Source organism: Suncus etruscus, chromosome 6 (assembly GCF_024139225.1).
Source record: "Suncus etruscus isolate mSunEtr1 chromosome 6, mSunEtr1.pri.cur, whole genome shotgun sequence".
NCBI classification, from domain to species: Eukaryota; Metazoa; Chordata; class Mammalia; order Eulipotyphla; family Soricidae; genus Suncus; species Suncus etruscus.
In genome coordinates, this window is record NC_064853.1 from 125403395 (window position 1) to 125414221 (window position 10827).

The 10827-nt window shown below is 36.6% G+C and overlaps 1 non-coding gene across 1 annotated transcript; it reads left to right on the forward strand.

Annotated features, from left to right (window-relative positions):
• Positions 1-264: 264 nt before the first annotated feature.
• On the forward strand, positions 265-396 carry LOC126012559 (small nucleolar RNA SNORA51). The gene has a single exon (XR_007497015.1). It is a non-coding gene; the product is annotated as a small nucleolar RNA SNORA51 (small nucleolar RNA).
• The last annotated feature ends 10431 nt before the right edge of the window (positions 397-10827 follow it).

The following is a 10827-nucleotide window of genomic DNA, read 5'->3' on the forward strand; positions in this document are numbered from 1 at the left end:
CTATCATAACAAAATGTGACTGAATGAGGCAAGTAGAAAGCCTGTCTAGAGTACAGGTTTGTGTGGGTGGGAGGAAGGACACTTGGGATATTGGGATATTGGTCATGGGAATGCTGCACTGGTGAAAGATTATATATATATATATATATACACATATATATGTGTGTGTATGTATATGTATATACATATATATACATTTACATACACACACATATATACATATGTTAAAGAAATAAAAAAAGCAAAGAAAAGATAAGGCCTCCCAGCCTCCCAATTCTTACCACAGGCTGTGTTCTTTACATTGACTGTATAGAAAGGGAGGTACAGTAAATGCACCCCATATGTACCTCAACCCAGGCCCTTTGCCTGGTCTGTATTGTGAATTGGGGGACAAAAAAATGTTTCCTGAATTTTATTTTAAAAATAAAAAATAAAATAAAATTTTATTTCTTTATTTTTTGTTTTGTTTTGTTTTGGTTTTTTGGTTCACACCCTGCTGCAGAACTCAGGGGCTACTCCTGGCTCGGCACTCAGAAATCACCCCTGGCAGGCTCGAGGGACCATATGGGATGCCAAGATTCCAACCACCGACCTTCTGCATGAAAGGCAAATGCTCTACCTCCATGCTATCTCTCCTGCCCCAAAATAACTTTAGTTTTTAAATAGTCACTGTGAAATTACATTTATTCATGATTGAGTTTAATGAATACAATCTTTTGGGTTTTATTTGTTTGCTTGCTTTTTTTACTCCCAGTTGCCTCCCACCAGTCAGATCTTACAAAAGCTGTTTTTTCTTTACTATAAAAGTTTGCCTTGTGGCCTGTACTAATGCTGATAGATTTTCATACATAAAATTTTACTTTTTAGCACCACTTTCTACTCCCAGTTATAATGTTTTACTTCTTTATGGGATATTCCCACTCTCCACACATCACTTCTGTCCTAGACACCAGATCCCTCAAAGGGCTTGTTTCCTACTGAATATTAGTACTCTTGTTCTTTGTTTCATGGTCTTTAAGTATTCATTATTCTACCATTAATTCATTCATATTCTACCATTAAGTTTCTCTTTTTTGTTTTTCATTTTTCTTTTGGTTTTTGGTTTTTGGGCCATACCTGGCGATGCTCAGGCTCTGTGCTCAGAAATTGCTCCTGGCTTGGGGACCATATGGGACACCCAGGAATCGTACCATCCTGGGTCAGAAGATGGAAGGCAAATGCCCTACTGCTCAGGTCCCTATTAAGTTTCTTTACATCTGCTTATGAGACAAAATGTCAGACTCTCTTCTTCTAACTTCACTCAGTTCTTCATTTCTTTTTTTTCTTTTCTTTTCTTTCTTTTTTTTTAAATTAACTGGATCCCTGTTTTTCCAAAGCTGTTAATAATATAGTTTTGAGCATGTAATGTTCCAGTTCCAAACCTATTACCAACATCAGTATCCTCCATCAATAAATTAAGTAACTTAAATGTCACCAACTCTTTTTATTCCAGGAAAGTTTTGGTTAACAGAAACCAGAAATAGTTTCATGATTTTAATCAAAATTTCTTTGCAACCAAGCCATTCTCTGTCCATTTTTTAAAATTTTTATATTAATACTGTGTGACATACTCTAAAAATGATCATTTTACATACCCATCCTCACAACCTATGGAGAGTTAAAGACTAGCCTTCCCTACACATGTTCTCCACAATCTTTACTTCCACCTATCAAGATATTCAAAACAGGCTTTCACAAAACATCCCATCTGGGCATATGTATTATTTTAAACTGAGGTTAACAGAATTCAAGAAAAACTTTAACTAAATAGAGAAGCAAAATATCCCCTTGAAATACATCTACTCTTCATCCAGTGAAATATATTTTATTATAGGAACACCATCTTTTCTCCTTGGCAGCCCAACCACTACATCTTTCTTTCCTTAGCTCAGGGTGTCTATACTCATTTATCCTCTTTGAAATATGTTTGTAAATATTACTAATTGCATAAACTTAATTTTTCTCTCATAACCTCACTGTATATTATTTGATAATTTGATTAGCTTGAAAAGAAGCCAGAGGAGAGGAGAAAATAATTCTTCCTTCCCAAGAACCAGGCAGAGGTGACAAAAATAAGTGAAACATATTGATGAAAATTATGGTGTGTAGTCATGATCAAGGCCTAGATGCTGCATTTATTCTTTACTGGCTTCTTGTCTTAGCCAGTGCTTCTGGAGATTTCTGCAGTGCAACGTATGGATGACTGGATAAATAAACTAAAGGGACTGAAGAGATAGAATAAGGAGTACATGTGCTTGATTTGCATACTATCACCCCAACTTTACCTTTGTTATGTCATAGGACCCTTCAAATCTTACCATAAATTATTTCTGAGCACACACACCAAGAAAGAAAGAAAGAAAGAAAGAAAGAAAGAAAGAAAGAAAGAAAGAAAGAAAGAAAGAAAGAAAGAAAGAAAGAAAGGAAGGAAGGAAGGAAGGAAGGAAGGAAGGAAGGAAGGAAGGAAGGAAGGAAGGAAGGAAGGAAGGAAGGAAGGAAGGAAGGAAGGAAGGAAGGAAGGAGGGAGGGAGGGAGGAGGGAGGGAGGGAGGAAGGAAGGAAGGAAGGAAGAAAGGAAGGAAGAAAAGAAGAAAGAAAGAAAGAAAGGAAGAAAATAAGAAAAGAAAGAAAACATGCTACAGATATACAAGAAAATCACGTGGTTATAAGAAAAGTTAAATTGATGCAATTTGGTGGGCATCATGTTAAGTGAAGTCTGCCAGATTGGAGGAATGAGTACAAAATCATCTTTATTATATGTGATATGTAAGGGAATATAACTAAGAAACCAAAAATGGCCAAGGACAACATGACTAACAACTGGTTTACATAACTGAGCTTATGCCAGAGAGAAGGGGGGCTTGGCTTGAGGCAGAGACACCAAGACAATGATGAATAAAGATCCTCTGGGAGCAGATTTATAACATTGGATAAATGAAATCTTATCATTAACAGTTTAGTAAGAGTAGAAGAGATAGTTTAGCAAGTAGAGCACTTGTCTTACTTGTGGCTGGCCAGTTCAGGTTAGATTACTGACAATAAGTGATCTCTGAACATAGAGTCAAGAGTGATTCCTGAGCACAGAGATCAAATAAATCCCAGAGCACTGCAGGCTATGGTCCCCCTAAAAACCCGAAAGAACAGTATTATAAATTGCAGTAAATAAAATGTTTTTAAAGAAGAAATAAGATATTTAATTTTTGTTTTGCTTTGTTTCTTTATATTGGTTTTAGGACCACACCCAATACATAGCAATATTCTGTTATTAGTATAATATCAGTTTACAACCAAAAAGAAGTGCATTTATTTCTCTTTTTTTAAAGATACACACAGCAGAGATCAGGACTTATTTCTGACACTGTACTCGTGGGAGGCCTCCCAGGTGATTAAGTACAGGTCAGCTGTATGCAAGGCACACCTACACTCTACTATCTTTTCAGCTCCCAAAAGTGCATTTCTTAACATGCCTGTTTTACAGTACATCAAAGGTCTTTTATCCTTTTATTTCTTTTTTTGACTAAACACTAAACGGAAGACACAGAATAACTGAAAGTTGTAAGTCGAATGTCTAACTATGAGAAGGTTCTGTAGTCAAATTTCATTCCCTAGACCAGGGGTCTTCAAACTTTTTAAAGTGGGGGTCAGATTACGGTCCCTTAGAGAGTTGGAGGGCCGGACTATATGAACTACTAATTCCTACTCACACTGCACATATCTTAAATAAATAAAATGAAAACCATTTATAAGTAAACAGATTACACACCAGTATTTTAATGGAAACTGTGGGCCTGCTTTTGGCTAATGAGATGGTCAATGTCCAGTTCCATATTTGTCACTGCCAGCCGTAACAATTGATGCAAGTGGGCATCAGTTAATCTTGATCTGGTTGGAGATTTCAGATGTTTCATTCTTGAAAAAGTCTGTTCACAGGCATAAGTGCTACCAAAGATGGTTACCATTTTGAGTGCATGGTTCCTGATATTTGGATATGTCTCAGAGGGGAGAGATGCATAGAAATTCAAAAGGTTACTTGACTTAAATGCGTCTTTCAGAGAGTCACAATTCGCCAGTTCCATTTGATAAATTGTAAGGACATTTTCAATCTCAACAGAAAATGGGTTACAAAAAGCTGTATGTCCTGTTCATGGAGATGAAGCTCTTTAAATCAAAATTGAAACTCCTTTTGCAACAATTCTAGTGAAGCCAGACATGTTTCCTTTGGGAATGCAACCAATGGTTTGTCCGCTGACAGGTTTTGAGTTGTTAGGAGATGACTGAAGGTTTCCTCCTGTACTTGTTTGATGAGAAGGCCTAATTTTACTTCAAATGCTTTCACATATGATGCCATATCACAGATGAGCTTCCCCTTGCCTTGAAGTTGCAGATTGAAACTGTTGAGTAGCTCTGTTATATCTGTCAGAAAGGCAAGGTGCCATTTCCATTCTGCATCATTGAGCTCTGGTACTTCTTGGTTTTTTGAAAGTAGAAAAACTGTAATCTACGGAAGTAAGTCATAGAAACATTACAAAACTCTCCCTCTACTCAGCCAATGGACTTCTGTGTGGTACAGAACATCTTCATGGGCAACATTTACCTCAGATAGAAATTCCTGAAATTGTCTGTGGTTTAGTGCATGAGTTCTAATGTAATTAACACAAGATACCACAATTTTCATAACAGAGTCCCACTTCAGTGATTTACAACACAGCGCTTGTTGGTGGATGAGGCAGTGTATGGCAATTGGAGGAGGATGGTTATGTTTGTCCATCTCGTGTGTAATGTGAGCAATTACTCCTCTCTTAGACCCCACCATGCTAGGAGCACCATCAGTTGTTACACTGACTAGTTTAACCCAGTCCAGCTCCAAACCATTCACAGTTTGGCAAACCTTTTCAAATATATCCACTCCTGTGGTTGTACCTTTGATACTTTGCAGTGCAGCAAGCTCTTCTGTGACTTCAAAATACTCATTTGTCCCACGCATATAAATGAGAAGTTGGGCAGAATCACAAACATCATTGCTTTTGTCGAGTGCCAAGGAAAAAGCAAAGTTTCTTTGCAGAGTTTTGCAAATGGTGCAGCAAATTTTCTCCCATTTCTTCAATCCTTCGTGTCATTGTAACTCCTGAAAGACTCACTGTGCTAAATAAATTGGCCTTCTCTGGACACATCTCTTTGGCAACAGAAATAAGGCATTCTTTAACAAATTATCCCTCCACAAAAGGTTTGCCATTGCACGCTATTAGCTTGGCAACTTGAAAACTTGCCCGCAGTGAGGAAGTATTTAACTGCTTCTGCTTCACAAAAGTATTTTGCTGAGTCATCAGTGTATGTTTCAGTTGTAATGTTTTATTATCTTTTCTCACTTCTCCAACCAAACAATCATATTTATCTTTATGTTGAGTTTGATAGTGGCGTCACAAATTGTATTCTTTGAACACAGCAACTATATTCTGGCATATCAGACACACAGCTTTTTCTTTGTACTGCATAAAAAAGTAATCATAAGTCCAGTGTTCTTTGAATATCCTACACTTGCCATCAATTTTTCTTTTTCTTGACATCATTGTTTCCCAGGGATTCCAAACTGATATTAGTGAAATACAAATATGTGTGTATATATACACATAGTGTATGAACCCCCATTAGTCCCTGATGTGAACACTTATCCCTTGCAGGCTTTTCTAAGCAGACCAGCTCAGTCCCTCATAGTTCAGTTATATCTCCCTATATAATGCCCAAATTGATATGTTCAGAATCAGCATGTGAACACTGAAAAGGAATTGCAAAATGCATATAAAATTTTCAATGTAACCCCTTTAAAATGCTTTAGCATCGAACCCCTAATTTTCCACATGGGCAATTCAGCACTGAACCCCTAACCTCCCAACCACTGCCCACCCCCTAACTTTGATTTCAGCACTGAACACCTCACCACCCCCAAAGGGGAACTTTCATATGAGTCACCCACAGCCCAATCGGGCAGAACCCCCCATCTGGCAAAAATTTATTTCTATGGCACTTTTGACTGACCTTTGGCAGTGGAGGGAGTGGAGGAAAACCTCACTGACAGGCAGGCACAGCACACAGACACCATGTTGCCTGGGGGTGGAGCAGGTGCCTTTTTACATCATATAGTCACCCACATGTGGTACTCCTTGCCACGTGGAGTCTGGCGCCCTCCAGTGACGTCATCAGCAACACGCGAGCCAAGCACCAGGTGCAAGGGCGCATCAGTGTCCCTCTCAAAATCACCCTCATGCCCACCCTTCCAGCACACAACATGCCGTGGGCGAAGGCAGTTGACATCATCCCTGAGAAACCGTGACACTGAGTTTATATGCTGGCAGGTATCTTGGCAATCAAACAGCACTCACTGCTGACGAGCCGGATCAGACTCCTCTGTGGGTTGGATCAGACTCCTCTGTGGGCCACATGTGGCCTGTAGGCCATAGTTTGAAGACCCCTGCCCTAAACATTGTCTTTTTGAAAAAGTCATGGCTCAGACTTTTCAAAACATATGATCAAGCTAGGTAGTCACTGTCAAGTTAGGGATTAAACATCTTAGAAAACACTATTCTCTTTTCCTACTCCTTTTCTCTTTGATCTAATCTAGCCAGGCATCCAGTGTCACTAGTTCTTACCTTTATCCAACCACAGACTCCATGATCTAGAAATAAGAATGGTAAACAGGTCCATCATGAATCAAAGGAAGAAGACTGACCCATGGTCACTGCAAATAATCTGTATTTTACAAATGAACCTATTTGGAAAGGGGAGTATTCATTAAATATTGGAATTAAATATTGAAATTCTTAAATATTGGAACTCAGGGCATATACGTGCTAGAAGGAAGCCCGCACTACCAAAACTTCCTAAGAACCAAAACACATTCATGGATACTAAGCTACTCTTGTTGCTGCTTGTGACAGCATTGTATTATTGGATGGAGTAAATTAGATACAGAAAAAAGTTAAGATGACTTCTAAAGATATCCTGATTTTCATATTCTTAAAAGATAGAATAAAATTAGGAGAGAACTTTCCAAAGCAACCTATTTAGCTGTCAGTGGCCTAACATTATGAGGCCATCATAATCTTAACAAATATTATTAATTCACTTCTTTCTGGTTTTCTAATTCAAGAGGCTCTTAGAAATTAGGAGATACGCAATTTTCAAGAAAAAATAGTGCTTGTTATCTTTTATTGCTAATGGTCACTCTTATTAAGGTACATGCATTTTGTATTTACTACCTAGCTGGGGAATTTTAGTATATGTTTTAAAAGAAATTTTAGTACATTGCAGTCCAGGTCTCTAAAAATGTCTTTTGATTTCTTCTCTAAACTATGCAGGGATTGCAAGGGTGCCTCTTCTTGTACATATGCTCATGAGACTGACCATATGGTACATTCTGATTATCCACTGAAGCACAACTGTCTTTCTCTTCTATAATAAAAACAGATATGAATCCATCAGATAATCTATATTTACAAAAATTTTTATAAAAACTATCACCAACTTCAAAATGTGCCAACATAATTGATATAGTCACATTACTGAGTCCAGGTATATTCTCAATAGGATTTCTCCATTTTCACAGACATGATCTAAAATAAGTATGATGGGACTTCTCAGGCATTGCTTAGCAATGTGAATGAACAAATATCAGCATCATGCTGAGACATATATACCAGGACTTAAAATATATTGTCCACCTTATAAATAATGTATAAATTTACAATTTTGTTAAAGCTATGATTTTAAGCAAGCATAAGGTTAGGAAGGGTGTAGGGTAGGACAGTAATGCACTGCTGAGCTCTGAAAAAATGAAGAAATATGTCAATATCTAAATTTTCTGCCAGTGAATTACCCACAGAAACATAATTGCTGCATCGATTGTATTCTGCAGCTATCATTATTGGCTTGATCAAAATATGCATCCACCAAAGAAAACAATATTTTCTTCTACCAAGAGGACTGAAATCAAACAAAGCCTATATAACCAAAAATGAAGACTTGAGCCAACAACAACCTCAAAGACAATTACCTATCACAAATAACATGCAAGTATATACTTACATTGTATACATATAAATGCATATAAACAGAAGAAAATATTACTCTCCTGTAGTTCTTTGACATTCTTAAACTTAAGGTACTGTTCTACTGAAATAGAAACACTACAGGAAATTAATATCCTCTCGAGAAATCATCATTTGAGGTTGCAAATTCAATAATTATTAAAATTGGCCAACTAAAACATTAATGCAATGTTCAGATTATGCATATGTCACTCAATTTTTTTTATAATATTAGTTATTTTATCATACATATTTTGCTTTGTTTTGTTTTGGGATCACATACAGAGATGCTCAGGGATTACTCCTGACTATGCACTCAGAAATCGCTCCTGGCTTTGAGAGACTATATGGGATACTGGCGATTGAACCCAGGTCCATACTGGGTTAGTGCATGCAAGGCAATCGCCCTACCACTGCGCTATAGCTCTGGTCCCAATTACATTTTTATTTTTTATAATAGTTAATATCTGTAAGTACTTAGAACTTACACCTTATAAAATTGTGCCTGCTATAAGGCATAAAACACCACAATGAGGAGAATAATTTTTTATTTGAAACATCCTTTATGTTTTTATTTATGAAGACAGTCTAGTTACCTTTCTTTTTTTTTAATTTATTTTGTTTTTGTTTTCTGGGCTACACCTGGTGCTACTAAAGGGTTATTTCTTGCTCTGAACTAAAGGAACACTTGGTGTTTTGAGGGACCATCGGTCATTTGGGGGATTGAAGTTATATCAGCAGCTTGAAGGCAAATGTCCTACCCACTTACTATCACTCCATAGTTTTCTTTCTGTGTACATCAGATATTATCTGTTTTGTCAATTTTTTTAAATTCACCGTAAAAGAGCTAAAATGCATCTCTTGTGCCTTTGATAATGCTATACATATTAAAATGTCTTAGTAATTGTTATTTTCTGGCCTATTATATTATAAGAAAATATTTTATAAAATACAATTATATCAAATGATTTGATAGGCTGTGTAAGAATTCTGGTGCAGGGTAGGCTATTAGTGGTTATGTTTAGAGGGGTCAAAATTTATATGAACATCTGAACTTCACAGTTGTCAGGGTCATAAAATCTTTATGCTGTTCAAGGTCAATTATATTTATAACTATATGGGGTGATGGAAAAAAAGCTCTGTGATCACATAGTTCTCCATACAGGCTTCAACTTATATTTTTCTTTTCTCAAAATCTTTTCTCAACTTGACCCCTTAACCCCATATTTTGAAACCTTTCCCATGCTTTCCCCCAACAAAGATTCTACATCAGTATCAATTACTGCTGGAATTTCTGAACACTCTGATGAAAATTTTTTGCCACAATGAGTCTGCTCTCATTTGCTTTCCAGCTGGTTTTGTTGAGCTTCTCCTTTTTCCCCTATAACTTTGTGGACCATTCAATGGACGCTTTCAAAGAACATGTTATTCCGTGAACATCCTTCCTAAATCTTCTTTGATTCTTTGCTCATATCTCTGTCACTTAGATTGGCAACACGCCCACCTCAACCTTAATCTTCTACAGCCCTCATGAAACATTTCAGAAGAAGGTATCTGCTTTGAATACATGCTGCTTTTTCTAGGCAGTGCCAGGTCAGAAGAAAATGTCTTTGTTTAGATTTGTATAGGGCTCTTTCCTCTGTGACAACAGAATTCCAGAAAAAGAAATGGTGGGTGGAAACTCATCTCCCACTTTTTTTCTAAACCAAATGCAGTAGTCTCTTGGTTTTATCAGAGTTGGATACAAAGCCTTTAAAACCATCTGTGTTTTAGAATACAGAACAAATTTTTAGTGTATGCAAAAGTAATTATATTTCTATTTTTGTATTTTTTTATTTCGGTTTTATTTGGTTAGGGGACAAAAATTTTGATAATATATATTCTGTGTATACACACACCACAAAGTTACATTCCTGGTTAATTTCTAGAGCAGTGTGCATTTTAAATACTCTAGTAGGTTTAGGGGAACTATTTCATTATCTAACATGCATATTTCTTCAACAAAGGTATAACTAACAAATTAATAAATAAAAATTATTAACAGTTTTATGACAGAGTAGACCATTTATGTTTTTATATTTATTTTTTATTTTGGTTTGTTTATTTTCTGGGCCACACCCAGTAACGCTCAGGAGTTACTCCTCAGTATATGCTCAGAAATTGTTCCTGGCTTGAAGACCATATGAGACCCTGGGAAATCGAACCATGGTCTATTTTAGATTAGCATGTGCAAGGCAGATGCCCTACTGCTTGCACCACCACTCTGACTCCCAGACTAGACCACTTTAGCTTCATGATGTGAGTTCATCTTAGATTGAGCATCTGCAAATTTTCTTGCAATTTATATTGCAGCAATATTTCATAGAACATTAGAAGGCAAATCTGACCTGATTAAAGAGTTGTTCTCCAATACCAGCACATGTTAACAAAATGCACACACTCAGATCAACACATATATCAAGATAAAAAATATTTTACAAACAAAAAAAGGAAAAGGACTAAATGTTAATTATCACTGACTAGTAAGTAAGTCAAAATATTTGTATTTCTTTTCTATCCTTGGTTGCCACATCCTTAGGTTGCTTAATAAATAAAACCTATTTTTTAATTTTTCCCAGAAGACAGGTTAGGAGCTGAAGCAGTCATTATTTGCTTTACTTCCTTATTCTATCTAATGAAGATAAGACGTTCTGAGATTTGTCAATGAA